The 26737-nt window shown below is 36.0% G+C and overlaps 1 pseudogene across 1 annotated transcript; it reads left to right on the forward strand.

Annotated features, from left to right (window-relative positions):
• Positions 1–1837: 1837 nt before the first annotated feature.
• Positions 1838–19746, forward strand: LOC308615449 (dual specificity protein kinase CLK4-like; annotated as a pseudogene). Its single transcript has 13 exons — positions 1838–1998; positions 6833–6919; positions 7235–7370; positions 8421–8511; positions 8910–8976; positions 11921–12037; positions 12130–12296; positions 12503–12597; positions 12847–12976; positions 15740–15822; positions 18635–18714; positions 19437–19526; positions 19596–19746. The product of its transcript is annotated as a dual specificity protein kinase CLK4-like (transcript).
• Positions 19747–26737: the final 6991 nt, after the last annotated feature.

Below are 26737 nucleotides of genomic sequence, written 5' to 3' on the forward strand. Positions count from 1 at the left end.
TGATTCTAACATGTAGGATTCTTTGTTACTAAGAAATAGTGTGATAATTCTAGATAGTTTTTCTTTTTTTTGTATGCGAAGGAACCTAATCTGTATAACCTGGATCTGGGATTCTTCTCTTGGCCCCCTGAGAAAATATCTCTGAACAGTAGTGGTGGTGGTGGGGGGGACAGCTTCCTAACAGCTGAATTAAATTTAAAGTAATGAACTTGGCTAGAGAAATAAAAACCTTTGGCTCTCCCAAGATGCTTATTTTAATACTTGCATATTGATAACTGTGGTTATTTAAGAATTCTGCCTTGGTGAGCTAGTTATGGCCTACTGATAGTAGAAGGAAAAAAACAAAACTGAAGCAGGCACACGTGTTTTGCAAAAAATGCATTATAATAATCATAGTAATAAACCTCAGTCATCAGATGTTGTAATTTTGCTTGCTATGATTTAAGAATGCTTAACTAAACATTTTTAAAGAGTTCCTATGTGGTTAAAATATAATTTGGGTAATTGAAGGGTTAGAAGAATTCCACTAGAAATATAATTTTTTTGATGGCTTTTCTGATGGTCTTTTGGCTCAGGTTAATTTGTAATGTCATTTATTTCAGTTTCCCATATTCAAATGACTATGTAAATCAGAATGCTCACTTATCAATTTCCAGTGAGAACCCTGACTAGAGTTTTAGGATTTTTGTTGGACCTAAGAATCAACAAGAGAAGTGAGTTAAAAGATCTAAATATTTGGTGGCTTCGGTCCCTGATGGCATGATACCTACATTTTCTTAGGGAATACCTCCCAGGAGATGCCTCATTTTAAAGTCTTTTAATTCATTTGAAATCTTTTAAATTTTTTACTTGAATTTGTTTGCTTGTTACTGAGTCATTTGGGCTAACTGAAGGAGGTTAACTAAGTTGGTTTTGCTCCATTTTACCTGTTTTCAGCTCCTTGCTGAGTTGTGAACCTCACCCTCTTCAACAGTTTGGACATCACTGTTAAAAACTTGACTGCTTTGTGAAAGAATTAAGATTTGAAGAGGCAGAATGGGATGACATTGTTAGAACACAGATCCTGATCCTGAATGGAACCTGTGAGGATGTAGTTGGAGCCAAGGAATTGTCACAATTATCTGATTTCAGTGTGACCATATTCATCCTTATAGGTTCATTTCTTTAGTCACCCCAGATCTACAACAAATATGTTTAATTTTAAGAATGGTTGCAGGATGATCTGAAAATAAACAGTCATCTCCTATATTCTATCCCTAAGTGTTTCTCTGACTTCAGTTATTTGTATCACAGTATTTCAACAAAGCTGCATGACACTTGTGATATTTGTTTTAAATTAGTTCACATTTAAAGTTAACATCAATAACTTAATAATTTGACTATATCAATAACTTAAGAGATTAGTAATAATTTACCATAGAAAGAAGGTAATGATAAAAATAAAACCAAAAAAGTTATTAATTTCTAGCTAGATATTGTTGTCTACTGAAGGCTGTAAGCCTGAATCCTGACTCTTTTTTAAAAAATGGCAGTTAGCCAGTGTTAGTTGAAGATATGCACCAAGCTGAGAATTTATCCAGAAGAATGGAAAGAAAATGCATTAAGGTCTCACAGTATTATCATTTAGTTCTAGGTGTGTATGCCACTTAGAATCATCTGACATACCAGTGGGATAGTGCCTCCATGCCTTGGGAACCATTACCTATGAAGATTTTAGAACCTGTATGACCCCATGTGCTGGTTTTTTTCTATTTAATTAATATTAATGTGAAATATTTTATTTACTAAATATAACCATCTGTAAATTCCACAACTCACTTTTCATTTCCATTAACAGATGAGGCATTCCAGAAGAACTCACTGCCCTGACTGGGATAACAGAGAAAGCTGGGGACATGAAAGCTACAGTGGAAGTCACAAACGGAAAAGGAGATCCCACAGTAGTACACAAGAGAACAGACATTGTAAACCACATCACCAGCTTAAAGAATCTTATTGGTAAATTACGCTTGAACTAGTACCATTTTAACACTAATAGTTGTAATGACTTGTCATTAGCTTATATAGCTTTCATCTGTCAGATTGTTTTATAAATCAGTCAACAAATACTCATTCAGAAAATATTTACTGAGTGCCTCTTATATGCTAGACACTGCTGTGAATAGAACAGAGTTCCTACTCTCACATATCCGTGTACATTTGGGAGCTGTAGGAAACAGTTGCTGGAGTCCCAGCTGCCAGTAATATAGTTGTGGGAAATGAGACACACGAAAGTTAAGTAAGTGATTAAAGGACCAGTGGGTGCCTTTAACTTGTATGTAGTAGGGAGAGCTGTACATTGGGGCACTTATTTAGGGTTCCACAAATGAGAGCTAATGAAGGGTCGGGAGGAGTTCATCCAGATGGAAAAATAGCATGTGGTGTGTGAGAATGTTAAAGTGTGTTGGGGATTAGTTGCTTATACTGTATTCTACAGGTTATATTTGTAGATAAGGCCAGTGGATATGTTTGGGATTTTTAGAAGCTTGGCTGTTGTAAGAAGGACCTCATTAAAAATTTCCAATGGCATGTGTCCTGTTCTGTTGTATTCTTACCAGTGTAAAATTTGGAGGTACTACGTTTATATAGAATTGAAGGAATTTTTCAAGTTCCTAAATGATTAAACAAAGCCTAGGTGAATAGAGTTTCTTTCATTCTGTCCTCCGTTAATTTCCCTTTCTCATTTGTTTTTGGTGGTTCTATGTTTTCTCCTTGTTTTGTGCAGATGTTCCACTGGGACTGTTTGCCAGATTGCTTTCTAAATTAGCCAACTGGTGTTATTTAAAAACCAGTATGCAATTTTTTTCCTTCTCCATGCCAAAACAGACTTGTTCTGTAGAACAGTGAGCTTGTTGTTAATCAGTGCAGACTAATCATTCTTCACACACTATCATATGGAGGGAAGAGGGAGAATCTATGCCAGGATTTCAATGACCTGAGCTAATTAATGTATTATACAAGAATATCTGTACCCTATATTATGATAACTACAAAATACTCTGTAAGCCTTAACATATAGTACTAACCATTCATGGATTTATTATGCATTGTATGTGTCGCAAGGAAGTGATATGAATGATGAACAGTTATTCATATTCACAATTAACCACATCAAGATGATACTGAGTCAGTGCAATAACCACTAGGCCAATAGTTTCTTCTTTGATATTGGCACCAGAGATGTCTGGTGGTAATTGCTCTCCGTAATCTGGAGTAATCTAATAGTCTTTTTCAAGATTCAAATCTTCATAAGAGTTTTTCTTTTGTAAAATTATTGGAAAAAAAATGAAAAATACAGAAGCATATAAAGAAGGTACTCTTGGTAGGATGCTAGTCCCTCATTTGGATGTAAAGTTATTTCTTCTGAAAAATATCTTTGTATACAAATCTTTGCCTCTGAATATTTCCTGAAAATAGGTTCTAAGAAGGGACAGTTTCAAGTGAAAGGGTGTGACCTCTTATAAGGCTCTTGCTACATATTCACATATTTTTCCACATATTTTTCTAGAAAGTTTGTACCAAGTTACACTCCCTACGACATGCTGTCACTAGTCTTGTGTATTTTGAAATGCCAAGAATAGTGTTTTCTTTTCATTTGAATGTTTAAATTTCTGCTGAATTTGTCCTCTGTCATGTGCTTATTGAACACTTGAATATTTTTTTAATTGAAGTCTAGTTGATTGTGAACATTATTTTTGTATTCTTAGCCTATTTTTTCTATTAAAGCATATTTTTCTTATGATTTATCAGCGCTTTTATTGTATATCAATTATCTTACCTTTTTTCCTATATATTTCAGAGTGTCTTTTCTTTCTGATTTGTAAGTAGCCTGTGAATTGCTCCCTTCCTACAAGCTTAATCAATTAATTCTACACAGGAAGACTGATGTGGCTGTGAACACTGTGAACACATTTTATATCCTTAAATGTCTTGTTGTAACATAGAGTATCAAGCCTTAAACCGGTGATTCTCAAACTTTAGTGTGAATAGAATCACTTTGGAGGTATGTTTAAAATGCATATTACCAGATTATTCAGTGAGTCTGACCTGGGGTCCAGGGATCTTCATTTTTAAAAATTCAGTATTTCGATATTGTTAATAAACAGACCACCCTTTGAGAAACACTGTTTTAAGCCCTTTAGCCTGGCATGCAAGATTTTGGATGATCTGTTCCCAGCTTATTTATTTGCCTATGTTCCCCTATGTGAAAATTGCTCTTGCTGAAATTGTCTACTTACTATTTCCTAAGTAACATGTAGACAAACTCATCTCTAAACCATTCTGGCTAAAAGTACTCTATAAATGTAAGATGGTCATATGCCATTTTTCTTTCCTGGCACCACTTCTACTTCCTACTTTATCCAAATCCTGATGTCCCTATAAGATGCAACTCTTCCCTTCTTTTTCACGAAATCTTCCCTGACCATTTTAAGCATTATGAGTTTTTTCTCCTAAGCACTCATATCCAGGCTTTCGGCATTTCCTGCATGGTTGAGTTTTGTTTTATTTTTGTGTGAGTAATCTCAAATTGAACAGTTATTTGTTGGCAGGGATTTTGCCTCATATATTTTTTATCTTCCACAGGACCTGTGTGGAAATAGAAACGAATGCCCATAGCCTCATTAGTCTTGGCTGTTTTAAAGAACTACAGTGAAATATTCACTGGACATTCAGTGACTATTTTTAGAAATTCAATCAGTCTGTTCATCCTGTTCACTCTGTCCATATAGCCTTTATAATTCTGTAGACTTTGTTTATATAATCTCTAAGGCTCGGTTGTTGTAGGCTGAAGAGGTCCTCATCTTTTTAGTTTATCCTCATAGTATTACTTCACTCCATGTTTGTTATTCTATAGATTATTTATGGATTATCAGCAGCTCTAATTTCATGCACTAGTCCAGCTAAGGATTATTAGTGTTAGAGTTTTCTGATACATTTTAGACTTTTATGGGAAGGATGCCTTACAGAATTAAACACATGCCCTTTAGAGTATGGTAATTTCTAGTTTGACGTATTGTAGATCTCTCCCTTAACGGTTCCAAGCAACTCATCAGATCCCTGACTTAGACCCAGATTTAGACCCTAATATCCTGAGTTGGTTCTCCAATGGCTAGAACTTAAGGCTGACACTGGGGAAAGGGGGTTTCTGCATCTCCCCAGCCTGGATTTGATGCCAGCCCTGTTGAGTAGCAGTTTTAGAGATGCTTCACCTTTATTTTTGCATAAACCAGCCTCCTGAGAAAAAAGAATGACAACATATTCTGGAAAAAGAACGAGGTTAGTGAGGGCAGTCTAGTTAACATCTGTCACTCCATTGCTTGTCAGGATTATTTTAGCTGGTGTGTCTGACTGGGCAGGTGTCCCCTCTCTCCCTCAGTGCTCCACGTGCATCCCTCTTGAATCTTCACACTGTTGAAAAGGATACTCATCCCAGGTAGAGAGGGGGACAGGAAACTGGGTCAGTTGACTCTGTCTTTTTCTTTCCATCAAATCAAGGCTACTTAACTGGAATCCACTGACTTCCTGAGGTCCATGATCTCTGAAATTCCTTGCCAAGTTTTGTTTACGCATTTGTGCATTTCTTAGGGGAGAGGGTCCATACCTCTCAATTAGATTTTCAAAGGGATCTGTAGATTCATCAGTTAAGCACTATGGGGCTTACCTGGTGGCACAGTGGTTGACAGTCCGCCTGCTGATGCAGGGGATGCAGGTTTGTGTCCCGGTCCGGGAGGATCCCACATGCCATGGAGCGGCTAGGCCCATGAGCGATGGCTGCTGGGCATGTGCATCCGGAGCCTGTGCTCCACAATGGGAGAGGCCACAACAGTGAGAGGCCTGCGTACCGCAAAAAAAATAAATAAATAAATAAAAGAAGTTAAGCACTATGGCACCAGATGATGCTGTTTTCCCTGAATTCTTGTCTATTTCACAAGCAGGAGTGACAGGAAATTCAAAATGCAAAGGGAAGTAGGGGGTTGGGAAATCCTAAGCAAGCAATTACTAGAACCTTTTCTCATTTGAGGGGGATATATTTTAGTTATTTTTGGCACATGAAGCAGCCTTCAAAAACTGTGTTGTCTATTTCTCAGAAAGATACAGGAAGCTCGAAATAGAGGAGAGGAGATGGAATAGGTGGTGTGTATAATAATACTGGCACATACAATAGGATTTAGTATGTGCTCTACAACCATGGCAAATCGTTTTCCTTCTAGGGATCTCAGTGTAGTCATCTGTAAAATGAAAGGCCTGAAATATATTTAAGATTCCTTTTAGCTCTAATACACCTTTCGTGAAAGAACTCTGTGTGCCAGAGATACCTAACTTACATTAAGAAGTAAAGGAATCCTGTTTTGCCTGCCTCATATTGTGTGTGGCTCTGCAAAAAGGAAGAGAGCTTAGTTACAGATGCATATATCATAAGATTGATGAATTTCAGAAGAGCAGTTTTGTGAATTTTTGGTCTTAACTTTCACCAGAAGGTAAAGGGACACTTAATCAAGTAAACACTGAATATGTTGAATGATTTGACCCAAGGTTTGTTCCTTCATAGCAGTATATATTAATAGAGATATATGTACCCATTTGCTTGTTGGTTAAAGTAAAATTATTTAAGTTTTGTGAGTTAAGTACAAATTCTAATTCATCAATTTGTATTTTTTTCTTTTATTGAGTTAGCTGTTGAAACCAGGAATTCTTGAGAGAATGTTTTATTTTAACCACGTTAAAATGTGGTTAAACGTTAAAATGTTCTAGAATGAAGAGAGTAATTTTAAATCCTGTAATGTGTTTGCAGTCATTATTTAGAAGCAAGGTTCTTGAATGAGAGATATTATCGGGACCAGAGATACATTGATGAATACAGAAATGACTACTGCAAAAGATATGTTCTTAATATTGATGAATACAGAAATGACTACTGCAAAAGATATGTTCCTAACATTGATGAATACAGAAATGACTACTGCAAAATATATGTTCCTAACATTGATGAATACAGAAATGACTACTGCAAAAGATATGTTCCTAACATTGATGAATACAGAAATGACTACTGCAAAATATATGTTCCTAACATTGATGAATACAGAAATGACTACTGCAAAAGATATGTTCCTAACATTGATGAATACAGAAATGACTACTGCAAAAGATATGTTCCTAACATTGATGAATACAGAAATGACTACTGCAAAAGATATGTTCCTAGACGTTATCACAGAGACGTTGAAAGCAGTTATCGAATCCACTGCAGTAAATCTTCAGTCCGAAGCTGGAGAAGCAGTCCTAAAAAGAAGCGTAATAGACAATGTTCAAGTAATCAGTCACGTTCGGTATGATTGATTTTGTTTTTATTTTGGGTAGATACTTATTTGTGTGTAAAAGCTCTTACTGAGCCAATAAGTTTGAAAAAGTTTATAATACTATATGAATATAATTGTGTTTATATTACTTGAATCCTTAAAGGAAACTTCCAAATTCTTACAACTAATCTGCATTTATTAGTTAGTCCTCATTTGCCCACATTTACTCATTTTCTGCAGACCAGATCATGAGGTTCTTGATTTTAATGTTAAAAATATTTTTATCTTTTATAACATAATCATACGAAAAGATGAAGCACCCATCTTTTCTTTCATCTTAAACATTTTTTACTTTAAAAGAAACCCCTTTCCCAGTACTTGGAGACAAATGTAGAAAGTTGCACTGGTGGATACTTACCCTGTGTATAGCACAATCTGCAATTAGTTCCATTGGAGTTCTGAAAGTGGGTGCTGAAGGGGAAATTATTGTCCAGAAAGCCTGCCTTTTTTTTTACACTCATGAATCTTCACTTGTTTGCAGTAAACTATGAATTATTATTTTCCTCCCCAAGTTTTCTTCAGTAGAACTATCATTGATTAGATCAAACATTGACATTAGCCTTTATTTTCCCCTTTTATTTTAATAAGTATGTTTAAAAATATTGCTCAGTATCAATTTGAACTAATCTTGACATTTTAAAACATTTTCCTGCCAAACCAGACATTTCAACTCACAGCATAGGCTATTTTATAACGAGATTAATAGATCATGACATTGCATTCTTTAAATTTCAGACTTCAATTAAGTCAGTATTTTAGAGACAATTGTGTTGTTTTTTCTATTGCCACTTTAAGTAACTTATCTGAAAATCTTGCCATGTTTTTCTTCTGTAACATAAACTGTGTCCTGTGAATTTCTGGGGACTGAATTTGAAATTGCTCCTGCCAACTGTTCGTGGCCTGGTTCTTATCTGAATGCCTGAATATCTCCCCGCTGAATGAATTGCATATTCTGCCCTGAATTCACTCTGCTATATTGATTGGCTGGACGATCTTGGTGCTGCCCACTTGCCGTTCCAGAAGAGCCACCAAAGGAAAAGATCCAGGAGTATAGAAGATGATGAAGAGGGTCACCTTATCTGTCAAAGTGGAGACGTTCTAAAAGCAAGATGTATAGAATATTTTTCAACACTTTTTAAACTTTGCAGACAGAATAATCTTTTTAAGAATAGTTTGTCAGCGGGGGGCTAAAGAACTCTTCATTGCTTTTTTGTTTTGTTTTTTGTGGGTTTGTTTGTTGTTCTTTTGTATTTCTTCTTTTCTATAGAGTTTAAATATTTCTACTCTAAAGTTCCAAAATAATCAGTGGAATTTGAGATTAGAGCAAGAAAGATAGCTCTATCTAAGTTATTTTTGTAGCAGCTGAAAATAAAATAATTTGAGTGCTGGAACCTTAATTATGCTTTAATAGAGAGCATTTGAAAAAATTCCACACTTAAGCATTCATTATTTGAATAACTGATAATTTGTACTCATGTACTTACACTTCTTTCTCCCCCCTCACTTTAGATGAAATCGTGAACACTTTGGGAGAAGGGACCTTTGGCAGAGTTGTAGAGTGCATTGATCATGGCATGTAAGTTTGTTGTTTTTCTTTTTTGAAGATTCTGATATTTTTGGTGGAGAAGGATCCATAATTTAGATGAAATGGAATTTAAGTGGTAGCTATGTGTTTTCCTGGGAGGTATAAGTATTCAAAAGTTCTTGAACTGTGTATGATTTATTTACCATAAGTATGGATTTTGACCAAGAATGCTGAAAATTTTTATCAGATGGAGTTCATTGAAATTAATGTCAGTGTTCAAGTGAAGACTTTCCCAGAACTTAGGTCCTTGGCTTTCTATAAGAGATTTGGAGTGCTTTACCCTACTTTTGAATTGCAGAGACAATAAATTAGCATGTCTAATCTTCTTGGTTGAAAAAGTTTTATTTCCAAAGGATAATATTTGCACGTTAGGATTAGCTTCTCAAACTATAAATAAATTATATTACTTGAAGCCTACAGAATAAAGTCCAGATTCTTTAATGAGTTATACTAAACTTTTTGTTATTTGACCCTCTCTGCTTCATTTTCATGTTTTCCTCTAGGATCTCTATTCTGCGGTTGCAAATTTTTTTGTAAGTGAACGTCTTACAACAGTTTAGTGGAAACTGCACATTTCTAAATTGACATCTCAACTTTTCATCATAAAATAGTTGAGGATGTAATTTCCAGCTTATTGTAAATGCTGATTTTTTAAAAAAACATATTTCTCTTTCTAAATATGTTTGGGGGAATCTAAATACAACAGCTTGATACCTCCTGTCATCCATGAACAAAGTTTGCTTGAATACTTAGAAATGCTTTATCTTGAACTTAACTTTTACTTCTCTTTTCATAAAGAGTATTATCCTAAATATCTTTTATTATCACCCTTTCCTCTCTATGACAAAAATGTGAACATAAAGTAAAATTTTAAGATATTTTGAAATACTTTGACTTAGGAAAGTTGCTAAGAATTCCCATCTCTTCTTCACCCAGATTCCACAAATGTTAACATTTTACAGTGTTTAATCATTCTCTATATTTACATGTTATATGTATTTTCAAGTTTTGCCAGCTTATCTACAACCTGATTCACATTTCACTAGTTGTCCCATTTAGGTCTTTTAAAAATTTCTTGAGGTTCCAAGACTTGAGTATTTGAGATATTCCAATGAATAGTATTCAATTGATCAAGTACAAATCTGTTACAAATTTTGATACTTATTAGACCTGAAACATACAATGTAATTGAAAATATATCTTTTATTGAGATGGTTGGGGCCTTTGAAAAATGAGTTCCTGTGTCCATAGATAAATCTTACTGTTTTAACATTAAGTTTCCATTTTTCTTTTTTTTTTAACTGACAAGTAATATGAAAGCTTATAAGTTTAAGGTGTATAAAGTTGGTTTGAAACATTTATATACTGCAATATGATTACAATAGTAGCATTAGCTAACACCATTATCCATTTTTCATTTTTATAGCTATTAGCACTGTTCATTTTTATAGCATATTAGCAGTTAGAAAACTTGTCCATATGATGAAATAGATGAGACTAGAAGAAGTTTTGTCACAGCAGTTTTATAGTAATTCTTTTAAGTCTTGAGATATATGCTATACATCATAGGGAGATAAATCATTAAAAATTTATTTTGATGATTATATATCAGCCCACAACTTCACTGGGACCTTGTCAAAAGAAATGAGTTCGGAATAGGTTTGCTATCCAGCCACTAGAAAAATTTTTGCCTCAAAGAATTTTTTTTCTTTTTTATAAACAGCCTGGTGCACAAACCTTGCCATATTAATTTCACGTGCATGGGGTTCTCATTTGTAATGTGGGAAGGCCATAGTGAAAAATGCAGGGTTGACTGCTGGCTTGTATTCAAGAAGATCAGGTTTAGAAGAGAGGTCAGAAGGAAGCTGAAGATTTGGAAATCCTTTTCCTCAAAATCATTTACAGCTTTTTTTTTTTTGGCCATGCCACGTGGCTTGCAGGATCTCAGCTCCCCGACCAGGGATTGAACCTGGGCCCACGGCAGTGAAAGCTCATGTCATAAACCACTGGACCACCAGGGAATTCCCTCTGCACTTTTTAGGAAGTACTACAGATGCCCCGGTCTAAAACACGCTGCCATACATTGTTGCTATTTATACCTATTCGCATCAGTGAATGCACTAAACATTTTTTTGGCTTGATGACTTATTGATGGTGTCTCCTTTGCCAGAATTATCTAACAAACTGATAGTTGTCTTTCTTCTCTGAGGAAGTCTGAGCTCCCCTATCTCTGATGGTTAGGCTCTTTCTTCTCTCTATTCCTTATACCAGGCACTTCTAACCTTATGATAAGTTGTTCAAGTGTCTGTCTTTTCCATTAGTCTGTGAGGTACATGGGACAAGCTCTTTTTAACAGTGATTCCAATGCAACATCTGGCACAGTCTGTCTAGCCTGGTGAATGAGTAAATGTTTTCAGCAGTAGTATGTTCAAGGTTTATATTTTTATCCTTTTTTTAAAAAAAACTACTTATAAAATCTAGGTAAATTTAAACTTTTGGAAACAAACATTAATGTTCATAAGTATTAAGAGAAATCATCACTCTGTATAATGTATATTTTGTCATAATGTTTTGAAAAAATGTTTATAGATCTGCTATAATATACCCTGAAAGATTATTTAGGAAAATAGCATAGAGTGATTGGTACTTAACAAGATGATGCTTTAGAGCAGGTGTCCCCAACCCCTGGGCCGTGGACTGGTAGGAACTGGGCCTAACAGCAGGAGGTGAGCAGTGGGCGAGCGAGTGAAACTTCATCTGCTGCTCCCCTTAGCTTGCATTACCACCTGAACCATCACACCCTCCCCCCAACCATGGAAAAATTGTCTTCCATGAAAACGGTCCCTGGTGCCAAAAAGGTTGGTGACAGCTGCTTTAGAGGATACATGTCTTCAACGCCCTTCTGTACATTTACCATTTTCATTTTGTTTTAAAGGGGTGGCATACATGTAGCAGTGAAAATCATAAAAAATATGGGACAATATCATGAAGCAGCTCATTCAGAAATCGAAGTATTAGAGCATTTAAATAGTACTGATCCCAATAATGTCTTGTAAGTAATAAACTTGGAACTGTGATCCATTATGTTACATGAAATAATCAGAATTCTGTGAACTGAATTATTTGTATTCTGATCTGTTTTAGCCGATGTGTCCAGATGCTAGAATGGTTTGATCATCATGGTCATATTTGTATTGTGTTCGAACTCCTGGGACTTAGTACCTATGATTTCATTAAAGAAAATAGCTTTCTGCCATTTCAAATTGACCATATCAGGCAAATGGCATATCAGATCTGTCAGTCAATAAATTGTAAGTATACTTGTTAAATTTTTAAATACCAGTAAATTAAAGGTTTTATTGGACAAGCAACATATCAAGCCATTGTCACTAAAAATGCACGTTGCAAGTAAAGATGAAACCACTTTTGATCCCTACCTCTACTACTAATTCTCCTTTCCCCCGGTACAGATTAAATTTGTAAGTGAAACTAATAATGTCTTTTTGTTGGTTTGTAGTTTTGCATCATAATAAATTAACCCATACAGATCTGAAGCCTGAAAATATTTTATTTGTGGAGTCTGACTATGTAGTCAAGTATAATTCAAAAATGGTAAGTTACACTTGTTTTAATTTTGGTAGTTGTCTTTAAAATTAATTTAGCTTGGTGATCCTTGGATAAGGAATTTTACCTTGAGGCTTATTATATCCTGACGTTTAACCCAAAAAGGGTAATCTTTTGCCTTTCTCATGGGGTTATTTTGAAAATCAAAAAGAGAATTCATGTGCAAGCCTTTTGGATAGTGCTATAAAATATTTCATATCTTTATTGATCTTTGTGTTTACTTAACTGTATCTCTAGAAACGTGATGAACGCACACTGCAAAACACAGATATCAAAATTGTTGACTTAGGAAGTGCAACATACGATGATGAACATCATAGCACTTTGGTATCTACACGGCATTACAGAGCTCCAGAGGTCATTTTGGGTTAGTAGATACCAGACTTCCTGATATTTTAATTGAAAAAGAGATATTTTGTTCTCTATAGCTTTTATTGGGGGGCAGGTAGTTGGGGGATAGCTGTAATTTTCTTAGCAGTGTACAGAAAATGTTTTCTGTTTTCATAAAAGCTGTCTGGACATTGCTATAAATATTTTTCCTGAGTGGGAAAAATGTGATATCATCTGTAAAGATATTCCAGGTGGTGGTTCTTTTTGAACAAGTCAGTCTTACAAGATCATAAGAGAACAAGCTGTATTGGCTAAGTCCATGACAGCAGTGTGATTTTGAAGCAATGTGGGCACCTCTTTTCGTCTCATCACAAAGCATGGTGCTGGGGAAAATGCTAAAGATTTGGCTGGCAGACGTCTAGATGTAGGGTGGATGGAGGTTAAGAGGAGAAGAAAGAGGGGCTAGTCTAAGAGGAGAGCTTTGATCATCTTTGACGTGGGAAAGCATGGAAAGGAAAATTAGTTAAGGTGCAGGGTTTTTCAATATTAATAAAAGGGAACTCAGTGAGGGAGAGCGCATCTTATGCCTCAAAATTGAAAAGTTCGAGACCGAGTCATGTTGATAGAGCAAGGAAGTCAGAGATGGATTTGGGGGCTTGGAGACAGTGGGAATAATTCAGATCAGGTGATATTGGGAGATAGTTAAATGGTATAAGCATATTACTTCACCAAAAGTAAGTTTCAACCGAGGTTGGATAGTAAAACATCTTTGTGGAATCAGTCTTTTCCACTTTTTACCTTTTGTCTAAGAGGACTTGGTAGTTGAGAATATGAGTGTGAGAGCAAACTAATGATGTTTACCTAAAGAATTAGTAAAAGGGACAGGAAATTAAGAATAGTATGTAGTGCTGGCTAGTAGAACTTTCCATGATGATAGAAATGTTGTATATCTGCACTATCCAACATGGTAGCCATTAGTAGCCACACGTAGACTACTGTGTACTTTCAGTATAGCCAGTGTGACTGAGGAACTGAATTTTAAATTAATTAAACTTTTCGATTTAAATAACCACATGTGGCTAGTGGCTACCACATAGGATAGCACAGGTTTGGAGCTCATCTTTGAGAGTGATGTTACTAGGATTTCTGCTTAGTATGGTCTGAAAGAAGCTGCTGTGTTGCAGTAGTTTAGAAAATGTATTCATGGTTGAGGACTGAAGGCTGCAATGAAGGTAAAAGAATAGAGTGTGGGAAGAGATTGTGGACAGAGAGGTATTTTCAGAGCTTAAAAAGAGATAACTTGCTGTGTTTTATCAATTTTAAGAAGAAGATTTTTCTCCACATTTTAACATGTGAGGAAACATAAGACAAAACGGCATTTTTTCTTGGTTATTGGTTCATAAAACAGTGGTGTATCTTACAGTTAGTTAATGGCCTCCTCCTAGATTGTGTAAGATACAGTGATTCCTAGTAATAATACAGTCCCATGTGTGGCCAGGCTGGGGATAGTTGATATAAATCTGAAATTGGGGTTATTGGTGTTTAGGAAAAGAAATGAACAGATGGGAAGATTAGAAAGGTTCTTTGTGTGTTTGTGAAGTGTTACTCCTGAGGATGAAGGCAGAATTAGGTTGAAGAGGAAGATGTTGTCAGGTGCCACCACTGAGGAGGGCAGTTGGTCTCATGACTTGGGTGTTGGTAGTAAACAGAAGTTGGTAAAAGTGAATGATGTGAAATTCCAAAGAGTATGAGAGCTGAGCCATAAGAGAATGAGGTAGTTTACAGTCACTTGGGAGAAAGCTGGACTGGGAGACAGGAGTGGCTGGAAAAGAAAACTTTCATCTTAGATCCAAGCTCTATCATTTGCAGATTTTGTATGTGTTACTGTAAGTAGAAACCATGCTCCATTATCCTTTTGTTCAAGTGATAAGTACGATGAGGGTTAACAAAAATGGCTAAATCATAGTCAAGTTCCTTGAATATATTGTTTCTTCCTTTGTCTTTAAATTCAGTAATGCTACTGAAAGTAATTGAAATGTCTTTTAAAGTAGGTTTTATTTGTACATTATTTTTTTATTAAAAACTTAATCTTTAAAAGGTTAAAACATCTGTATGGTTTACTCTTTTCCTTTCTAATTAGATAGAGACTTAAGGCTAGGTGTTTTTTTCTTTTCTGCATAATGTTACTATTGAGAATTCTGAAGGAGAAAGTATATATGATCATGTATAGACAACCTGAAAGTACATATATAGATACCTCTCTATGTGAACTTTAAATATCTGTATAATTCTGCTTATGGGTGACACTGCTTATAATATCCATTATAATTCTTACATAATTTATGTGACACTACTATTTCTTTTAATGGAAGAAATAAACTCAGATATCAAGCTGATGGTAATTGATAAGGGGTTAGTAATTACACTCTGAGGATAATTATTGACCTATGTTTGCACTAATAAAATGTAAAATTTCATAGAACAACCGTTAAGTGGGTATAACAGTGCTCCTCATTGCACAAGCAATTCAGAGACTATGGAATATTTGCTAACCCCTCTTACTTTCCATAAAATGCCTCCTCCCCCAGGTTAAAATACTGTAAGTTGATACAAGGATATGGAGGACTCTGAAAGCATACTGAATAATGTTTGGTATAAAACTAAAAATGTAAACCCTGAATTTACTATCATATTCTCCTAAATGGGCTATATAAAGAGAGCACCCACATAGGAAAAGATATTGTGTATTGGCAATTAAAAATGGTTGCATAATAAAATGTTTGGTTTTGTTTTTAAATAGCTTTAGGTTGGTCTCAGCCATGTGATGTTTGGAGCATAGGTTGCATTCTTATTGAATATTACCTTGGTTTCACAGTCTTTCAGGTATGTATTTAGTAAATGTTACTTACTGATTCATAATGAGCTTTAATGATAAAGGCATGTTAAAGTTTTTGTTTCCATATTGGAAAGTTGCCATAGTGTCATTATTCTTAAGATGTAAACTTCCATGTGCAAAATAGTCATCCTTCTCTAAAACCATAGTTGAATGAAATACTCTCAGTGAATGGTCATAATTCATTCTGCATGTGGAGCTTTTAAACACATGATCCATATTGACTTCATATGATCCAGTTTATTGTGATGCTCCTTCATAAATTTACATTAGTGTTACTATGGTCAGTTTTAATTCAGCTCTGGTTATGTTGCACTTTTATTAAAAGAATTCAGAAACAGTAAGATGTATTAAGCATGTATGACACCCTAGGCACATTTCTAAGCACTATGTGTATAAAAATGAAAAGACAGCATCTCTCTCCTCAAGGAAGACATACACAGAATAGACATGGGATAACGTACAGTACAATGTGATACTTGCTATAATGGAACAATGTAGAAGGGAACCCAGAAAATGGGAACAGTTAAGTTTCCTTCGAGAAGGCATCACTGAGGAGTAGGGAGTTTAATCCAAGCTATAAGGAAGAGTAAGAGTTTGTCAGAAAACTAGAGTGTGTGATGGCCATATCAGGAAGAAATGGTATTCATAAATGCAAGAGGCATAAAGGAAGCTACTCTAGTTGAGGAAGGATGAATAGTGCTGCCGGAGTGTCTTGGATAAATAGGAAAATGGTGTGAGTAGGCAAGTACTGATTCATAGTGGATTTGTTTGCCATAGAAAGGTATTTGTTTTATCCTAGGAGTCAGTGGTTTCCAAATGTAGACCGGTCTAAAATGAAAATGATTTTGTAGGGTTGCCGTTCTGGCTTTCATTTAGAAATTACCAATCCTGGTTTTTTTTTGGTATTAAAATGTTCTTTCTATGAAATGATAATAGTTATTGGCTTACTTGGCAGAACAAAAAGGAGAAAATGTTATTTAGGTCTCTACTTGTTTTCCTCATAATTTTGCTTATGTCGGAAAACTAAAAGTCTTGAAAGCTTCAAGTGGTGTAACCATTGGAGAACTTTAAGAGGGTTGTGATTTGATCAAGGTGTGTTGTTGGATGGGGTGAGGGTGGTTAGGAAGTTCCTGGCTAATACTGTCAAGGTTGCTTTGAGGTTATGGCAATGCAGGATGAGGAGGGAGGAAGCTGTGATGAATTATAAGTCACTGAGGTGGCTGTTGCAGAATATATGTGTTCACTGCTATGGGGCACCTCACCAAACTTCTGTCTACTCCGTAGAGATCTGTTAAAAGTACTCTGAGTTTGTAGACAATTTTGATATCTAGAACATAGCTGTCGGACATTTCTCGGGGGTGGTGTCTGGTTTTGTGGTAGTAAGCTATAGGGTCAAGGAAAAAGTTGAGCACAGTGCATGCTTTCTTCATTCTGACACATATAAAATCCTTCAGATGGTTTTATGATTGTAAATCATTCTGAGATCTTAAGCGTCGATTATTAACTTTGGTGTGCGATGTTGTTTATATTTTAATTCCACCCTCCAAAATAGTCGTCAACTAAGGAACTTTTTGAAGATAATGGAGCTTGTATTATTTATTCCTGTCATGACTTAAGAACATTTTGAAAGCAGTGTGCTAGGCACAGTAGTTAATGGATTTAAAAAGCATTGCACATAGACTCTGCTCTTCAGAGCAAGGATTGGCAAACTATATCCTATCTGATGCCTGCTTTAAAAAATGAAAAAGAATATGTGGTGGAGACCATCTGTGACCATCCAAGCCTAAAATATTTACTATCTGGTCCTTTACAGAAGAAGTTTGCCAGCCTCCACTTAGGAGTGTACCATTTAGTTTAACAATTTATTCTACTTTAGCCAAAGCTCTGTTACTGTGTAATTTAAGAATATGAGTTTTGACTTGGGTTCATAGCTCAGGTTTCCTCATTGATGAGCTATATGAGCTTGAGCTAGTATCTTAACCTCTTTGAAAGTTATGTTCCCACATTCCTAGCACAAGGTTGTTGTAAGAATTATTGGGACTGTATTTTTATTGTCTAGGATTAGTGTTACAAAGTTGCTATCCATTGGGTAATGGAGGTTAGTTAAGCAACCGATAAAATGAGTAGCCAGGTTTTTGGTAATCTTCCCAGTCATCCCTCAGTTAAACAGTGCAAATAATACAAATAAGGAAAAACTGTTCTGTTTTACATTAAACAACTTATTCGAACATTGTAAATCAACTGTACTTCAGTAAAATATACTTAAAAAGTTGTTCCTCAATCAGCTATACAGACCGTACCAATTCATTTCAGAAATCAGACAATCAGTGTAGCTCATTCAGTTTTATTCCATCTTTGAAGTAGAGTGTAGTATAAATTGTATAGCTGTCTAATCTAGTCCTTTTATGGAAACACTATTTTCTTGGTTTTTTCTTAACATTTATTTATTTACTTTTTTTTTGGTTGCATTGGTTGTTCATTCCAGCACGTGGGCTTCTCTCTCATTGTGGTATGTGGGTTTTCTCTCACCAGTTGTGGTGTGCAGTTTCCAGAGTGTGTGGGCTCTGTAGTTTGTAGCTCACAGGCTCTCTTTCTGTGGTGGGCAGGCTTAGTTGCCCCGCAGCGTGTGGGATATTAGTTCCCTGACCAGGGAGCGAACCCACGTCCCCCGCATTGGAAGGTGTATTCTCTGCCACTGGACCACCAGGGAAGTCCTGGAAACACTGTTTTCTTGTGTTTTCCTTTTATGTGCATGTAGGGAAATGGAAAGTGCTAAGTTTCTTTTTCCTATTTTTTTAGACTCATCATAGTAAAAAACACCTGGCAATGATGGAACGTATATTAGGACCCATACCAACACACATGATTCAGAAAACAAGGTATGCTTTTTAAGATTAAAGTCCTTATTGGGTACATGCAGTGGCCTATACTCAAACTATAGAAAAGCCATCTTTGTTGTTATTGCTTATTCCAAAGACTGTAGATTTTGAATTTTTTTTTCATGAAGTCAAGTTTTTGAAAAATAATGCAATATTTACTTTGTGATCCAGTAAATAAAGTGGTGTTTTTATACGCAAGTTAACCTCTGCATAAATGTTTTCCTAGGTTGATTTAAAAATAATACATAGAGTAGTAAAAAGAGCTTGATTTTGGAGTCCTATCTAAATTTGAACTCCAGACTGTTGCAAACCACATGTACGTCTTTGGACAAGAATACTATAAGTGGTTTCAAAACATAGCTTCACTGCAGAAGTCATCCAGGGAATTGTTAACGATTTCTAGCCCCATTCCAGATCTAGTGAAATCAGAATTTACAGGAATGGATCTAGGATCCTCTGTTTTTCACGCTGGCATTGTTTCACATATGGTACAACTTAGGTGGGATACTAAAACTTCAGAGGGTACAAGATTAGGAAAAATACCATATAAGGTATCCAATATAATTATTGCTGAGATATTTAGTAATTGTATGTTTATGTATATATATAGAGATGTCTATGGTTCCATCTTTTCCCCCAATCCCCTGGTGGGGGCAGGGTAAGAATGTGGGTTTTGGGGGGTTTTTTTCTTGAAATTTAATCCAGACTTCTGTTTCCTATAGGAAAAGAAGTATTTTCTTCATAATCAGCTAGATTGGGAGGAACATAGTTCTGCTGGTAGATATGTTACGAGACACTGCAAACCATTAAAGGTAAAACAAAAAAACCTGTTTTAACTATTTTTTATTGTCTTTCTTAAACAAAGTCATTTTTCCCCTCAGGAATTTATGCTCTGTCATGATGAAGAACATGAGAAACTGTTTGACCTGATTCAAAGAATGTTAGAATATGATCCAGTGAAAAGAATTACCTTGGATGAAGCATTGCAGCATCCTTTCTTTGACTTATTAAAAAAGAAATAAAATGGAAATCAGTGGTTTTACTATACTTCTCTAGAAGAGATTATTTAAGACTGTGTCAGTCAACTCTAAACATTCTAATATTTTTATAAACCTTAAATTATTTTGTACAGTTAAGTGTAAATGCTGTATGTTTTGTATCAATTGCATAATTATCTTGTTAAGCAAATATGGTCTTGATAATGAATGAAATATAAAAGCTAAAATTAATTTTCCTTTTTTGAGATTAATTACCATTTTTAAAGACCTTTGGAATATCCTTTGTGTCCAGTGATTGATCTTGCCTTTTTGTACATGGAGGTTGACTCTTGGAAATGATTTTTGTGTTTTGTTTTTTGGTTTTTTTGAGTAAAAGGAAATCTTGACTACTTCATTCTTAAATGAATATTCTTTATTTACCTCAAACTTTCCTTAACTTTAAAAGATTTTTCTGTAATTGTTGAACAGGTAATAAGTATTATTAACTTTAAGTAGGCAGGTATTAGAAACCAAAACCCATAGGAACTGTTTGCTGTTGAAATTTCATTAAATTGTAAGTAATGTGTTCTGTTTCATTGGTTGATGTCAGTGGTGGTAAGTAGCATTCATGGAAAGACATCCAACTTGTGCATCGTAATAGATTAATAAAACCACATACACACTTCGTTTAAGATTAAAGTCTACCTGGAAAGTTAGCTTGGAAAGTCCTGTTTTCCAATGGTTATTTATGTAGTTAGTCACAAACGTAGAAATAGGAATTCTGATGACTGAGGTTTTTGTTTTTAATGCCAAATCTTCAGGAGTCTAGAAATTGTCCAATATCTGTCTCCTTACCATATGAAGTATAAATACTTAAACCTCAGCCTATGAGACTTTATGGCTATTATTAAACAATTTGTATTTATGTTACTGTTTACTGGAAAACAAAAAAAAAGATGATTTGATCAGAGAACACTTGGGAAGAAAACTGCAGAAATTTCCAGACCCTGATTGGTTAACATAATGAACTTTTTGTTTGTCTGTAGGTATTTTTTTCTGCTTACCTGTTTACACATGAAAAACTAAATGGTAGGGGCTTCCCTAGTGGCACAGTGGTTGAGAGTCCACCTGCCGATGCAGGGGACACGGGTTCGTGCCCCGGTCCAGGAAGATCCCACATGCTGCGGAGCGGCTAGTCCTGTGAGCCATGACCTCTGAGCCTGTGTGTCTGAAGCCTGTGCTCCACAACGGGAGAGGCCACAACAGTGAGAGGCCCATGTACCACAAAAACACAAAAAACAAACAAACAAAAAACTACATGGTAAATGATAATTTAGTAAAAAAAACACCAAAACTATTGATCAGTATGCCAGGTAAAAATTTTTTTGTTGTAGAATTCATGATTGCTTATCCAGATAAAGTTTTTTGTTAAAAGTATTCCCATTTCTGAAGTGCATTACCAAAGATTTGAGTTTCATCTGTATTCTGAACATAAAATGCATGTAATTTATTGGTATGACAAATGGTGATACCAAGTGGGTTTCTCTACATGATCCGCTGGTAGCATTTGCACATATAGTAAAGCTATGTTCCTGACATTGACTAGGAATTTAAGAAAGCTGAAATAAGTTTTGCCATAGAATCACTGCCTAAATTATTCTTAGGCCTCTGATGCAGTCCACATATAGTTCAACTATGTTATATGTTATAAGGTTTTTTTTAAAGGAGCATTTGATGTAAAGAAAAGGTTTTTCCTTAACACAGCAATCTCGTTATAGAGATTAAGAAGTCAGCCATCCTTTAGTTTCCTCTCCATTTCCATACTGCTAGTGCCACTGTACTACCGAAGCCTCCTGACCTTTCCCTACAAGTGCTCCAGGTTCCCAAATTAATGTTTACTTTCTCCCCCATCAGAAACTCATTCCTTTCGAGTAGCTGATCTCAAGATATAGGAGGAAAGAAAAATATCCACACTTTTTCTTACTAAGAAGTTAATGATTGCTAACCCCTTTCCCTGCTGAAAAGTATTTACATTCTTCACTAAGGGTATTTGCTAGTTCCCAGGCCTAATTCATGGAAGTTTAGGAATTAAAGTGAAACTTCAGTGAATTAGGTAGGATAGAAGAAAAGTTTAGTGGTGAGGATGGTACCTCTGGTATCATATGAGTGTCTCCTGCTAACCTTCCTTCCCATCTTCTGTGAACTCTCAGGTTCCTACTCTTATTTGCCTTTTTCCTTGTACTTCTGGACTCAATTTCTGAAAGCACCAGGTTTTTATTTGACAGTGTTGGGAGCTACAGCACTAACAAGAAAGGTTTAGAATGGCCAGTGTATAAATATGGATCATTTGTAACTGGGTATTTTCCCTCATGATTTGATATCTCATAGTTTACTATTTCTAGAAATTCCATTGACGTCAAACCTAGTTTTAAAAGTGCAGCTAAATAGGTTATTTCCAGTGTTTCTGCTAGTGCTTATTTGCTCAGGTGTTCTCATCCATGCATTCATCAAAATTTTTGGAGTAGACGAATAAAATTGACTTACGCAGTTGACAGTAGAAAAATACCCAGTGGAGTTTTGTAGTATGTACAAATGAAAACTATTCCTCTGAATAATCTTGAAGGGCTTGATGCTAGAGAAATTAGAAATGACTCAGCCACGACTCCTAATAATTGCGGCTGAATTGTGACTTAAACTCAGATATCCTAGATTCTAGCATTGTGCCTTCTTGTGATAATACACCTTACTGAGTTAAAAACTTCAGTTTGATTTTTGTTCATGGTTCTGTGAAATGGGATGAAATGAATGTAATGGCTAATAGTTTAATTACTTGGATTCCATTTTTCTCACGTTTTTCTTTAGTAGTTGATACATAGCTTCAACCATCAAAATGGTTAAAATGGTATGATAATTTGAAAATATACTCTATTTTAAGTAGATAGGCAGATAACCTATATTTAAACTTACCTTGACATCCTGGAATGAAGAAACACTTTGTCAGTTAGTGGCCTGGCTTTTTTTTTTTTTTTTTTTTTTTTTTTTTTGTGGTACGCGGGCCTCTCACTGTTGTGGCCTCTCCCGTTGCGGAGCACAGGCTTCAGACATGCAGGCTCAGCGGCCATGGCTCACGGGCCCAGCTGCTCCGCGGCATATGGGATCTTCCCGGACCGGGGCATGAACCCGTGTCCCCTGCATTGTCAGGCGGACTCTCAACCACTGCGCCACCAGGGAAGCCCAGTGGCCTGGCTTTTTAACTCATTTCCAGTTTGAAATTTCTGATTCCCACAAAATTTGGTGCAAGTAAGGTATTTTAAATTTAAACATCCAGGGACTTCCAGGGTGGTGCAGTGGTTAAGAATCCACCTGCCAATGCGGATGACGCAGGTTTGAGCCCCAGTCCGCGAAGATCCCACATGGCGGAAGCACCTAAGTTAGTGTGCCACAACTGCTGAGCCTGAGCTCTAGAGCCCGAGATCCACAACTACTGAGCCTATGTGCTGCAAGTACTGAAGACCGCATGCCCATGTGCTGCAAGTCCTGAAGACCGCATGCCTAGAGCCTGTGCTCCTCAAGAGAAGCCACCGCAATGAGAATCCTGCGCACCGCAACGAAGAGTAGCCCCCACTCACCGCAACTAGAGAAAGCCCACACGCAGCAATGAAGACCCAACACAGCCAAAAATAAATAAGTTTTAAAAAATTTGTAAATGTGAACATCTAGTACTTTGTTTAACAAGCTGCATTTTCAGGGAATTCCCTAGTGGTCCAGTGATTATGACTCTGCTTCCACTGCAGGGGGCACTTGTTCAATCACTGGTCAGGGAACTAAGATCCCACATGCCAAGCAGCCAACAACAAAAAAAGGCAACCTTTCCAAATAGAACAGAAGAATTCATGAGTCATTAACAGTATTAATAGCATCAGTAATTGTTGGCTTAGTAGATTGCACGTTTGCAAATAAATAGGTAGAAACAATTTTAATTTTTAAAAGAGTTGATCCAATTAGTTGGTTAATTGGTTTTATTTTTTCCATATTTTCATAGAGGGAAGGTAAAGTTTTAAGTCGGGTTGGCTTTACAACTCCTTGGCCAGTCTAGCCTTTGTGGCCAGTTTTATGTTAGTGATTTTTAAAAATAAAATGCAAAAGTTGAATAATGAACCTTTAAATATATATAGCCCAGCTTAAAAAATCAAAAGCATTTTGCAAATTTTGTTTCATCAGTTCCCCAACTTATTTTCCTGTTGCATTTAAGTACAAATGTCATTTACCATTTCATCCATATTTCTGTACTGTATATCTTTTACCATGAGTTTCTAATGCGAGTATCACACCTAACAAAATAATTCCTTATCTGGTAGGGTCTATAAAGTTTCATGATTGTCTAAAGAGTTATTTTAGGTTAGTTTGAATCAGTACCGAGTCAGGGTCCACACATAGCTAATTTGTCTCAGATCTCTTAATCACTATGTGCCTTTTTCTCCTCTTTTTATTTCTTTGCTAATTGAAACTTGGTCATTTGTCTTTAGAGAATTTCCCATATTCAATATTTCATTGGAGTGGTGTCCTTTCCTCTAGTCCCCACTTATCCTGTAAACTGATAGTGAAGTTTTTTTATAGTATTCCTTCTGATAAATACAGAAGGGATGTTAGAAATACATTGTGTTGATACTCTTTATGAAATACTATATTTGGGCACCAATCATCAGTGGATGCTAAAACCATGAGGGGAAAACTGATGGAGAACTTTAAAATGAAGGGATCAGGCTGAACCTCAGGTTGGCAACCAGATAGATGTGTTGATATGCGTCTGAGGTGACGCAATAGGAAATACACAGCACCTGTGGGGTATCACTGCCTTTAAAACAAAAAAAATTGAACTTGGATCTAGTCAAGCCTGTAGATTGAAATTGAAATACAAAGAAGCATCCCGATCCTTTTTGTTCATTTCTTACCTGTCTGTAAATTCTTTGCGGTAGCAGGTCAATGAATTAAAAGAGCTCAGACTTCTTACTAGCGTGGTTTCAACTTTAGTCCTAGGTCTTCTCTGTGTTTGGAGGAGTAAGTTACTTTAAAGTAACCGTACTTCCTTACTTGGAATTACTGAGGGATAATATCTGTTATCTAATAGCCAATGCAGGGGACACAGTTTCAATCCCTGGTCTGGGAAAATCCCACATGCCACGGAGCAACTAAGCCTGTGCGCCACAACTACTGAGCCAACGCACTGCAACTACTGAAGCCCATGCACCTAGAGGCCGTGCTCTGCAACAAGAGAAGCCACAACAGTGAGAAGCCCGTGCACCACAACTAGAGAAAGCCCGCACTCAGCAACAAAGACCCAACACAGCCAAAAATTTAATTTTTTTTTAATCTAGCAGATTACCTGGCTTTTAGTTGACCCACTAGTAAATAGCAGTTATGTACTTTGTTTTCTATAAATGCTTTAACCCCTAGTAAATAGCAGTTACTTTGCTTTCTATAAATGCTTTAACCCAGGTGACTTCATGTTTTTTTAATTTTCCCAGTAATGTTGGTTGTTCCTCTTTAGGGCACCAGGAATTACAAAACTATCAAGAATTCTAAATTTCTTTTCTCTTTTTTTTTGTGGTACGCGGGCCTCTCACTGTTGTGGCCTCTCCCGTTGCAGAGCACAGACTCCGGACGCACAGGCTCAGTGGCCATGGCTCACGGGCCTAGCCGCTCCGCGGCATGTGGGATCTTCCTGGACTGGGGCACAAACCCACGTCCCCTGCATCGACAGGTGGACTCTCAACCACTGCACCGCCAGGGAAGCCCAAGAATTCTACTTTTGAGACTCTATCATAGTAGTTTTTATTGTGACATTTCACTGAAACTGGAAGGGGGAATAGAATTTTCAAAGAATTTTTCTTTTTTTAACCAATCAAGAATGGTCAACTATTCAGATATATTTTCTTATATTCACTCCTTTCCTGGTTTTAGTTTGTTTTTAAATGTTGCAAGTCTGGGGAGAAGATATATATAATTAAAAGACTTTAGCATAGATTTAATTGTAAAGGGACACTTTGTTGTCCCTTTGGGATATTTAATCCTAAATCCTAAATATCCCAAGGGAGCAGACACCTCATTGGTCCAGTTCTTTAGATACTATCAACAGCAGTTACATGTAATGAGATTAAAGATTAATTGTAGATTTGGAGGAGTTCCCATGCACCCCTTCCTCCCAGTGACTTAAAATGTTTCCCATTACAAATATAAATGAAAATTAAGGTTTTTTAACTTAAAAAAAACAGTGCTCCTTTTTTTATCATGAGGTTTGAATTTTATTTTTATTGAAGTATTAGTTTCAAGTATACAGCAAAGTGATTCAGTATTATATATACATATATATGTGTATATATATATATATATATATATATATATATATATATATATATATATATATATATATATTCCTTTTCAGATTCTTTTCCATTATAGGTTACTACAAGATATTGAATATAGTTCACAGTGCTATACAGTAGGTCTTTGTCATTTATTTTATATATAGTAGTGTGTATCTGTTAATCCCAAACTCCTAATTTATCCCTACCCTGCTTCCCCTTTGGTAACCATTTATTTTCTATGTCTGTGAGTCTATTTCTGTTTTGTACATAAGTTCATTTGTATCATCTTTTTAGATTCCACATATAAGTGATATCAAGATATTTTTCTTTGACTTATTCACTGAGTATGATAACCTCTAGGTCCTTCCATGTTGCTGCAAATGCCATTTTTCATTCCTTTTTCATGGCTGAGTAATATTCTAGTGTGTGTGTGTGTGTGTGTCTGTGTGTATCCACTCATCTGTCGATGGACACTTTGGTTGCTTCCATGTCTTGGCTATTGTAAATAGTGATGCTATGAACATTGGGGTGCATGTATCCTTTCAAATTAGAATTCATTTTCATCTTTTCTGGGTATATGCCCAGGAGTGGGATTGCTGGATCATATGGTAGTTCTAGTTTAGTTTTTTGAGAAACCTCCATGCTGATTTCCATAGTGGTTGCACCAAATTATATTCCCAC

Source organism: Mesoplodon bidens (genome assembly GCF_964165515.1).
Source record: "Mesoplodon bidens genome assembly, chromosome: 4".
Lineage (NCBI taxonomy): Eukaryota > Metazoa > Chordata > Mammalia > Artiodactyla > Ziphiidae > Mesoplodon > Mesoplodon bidens.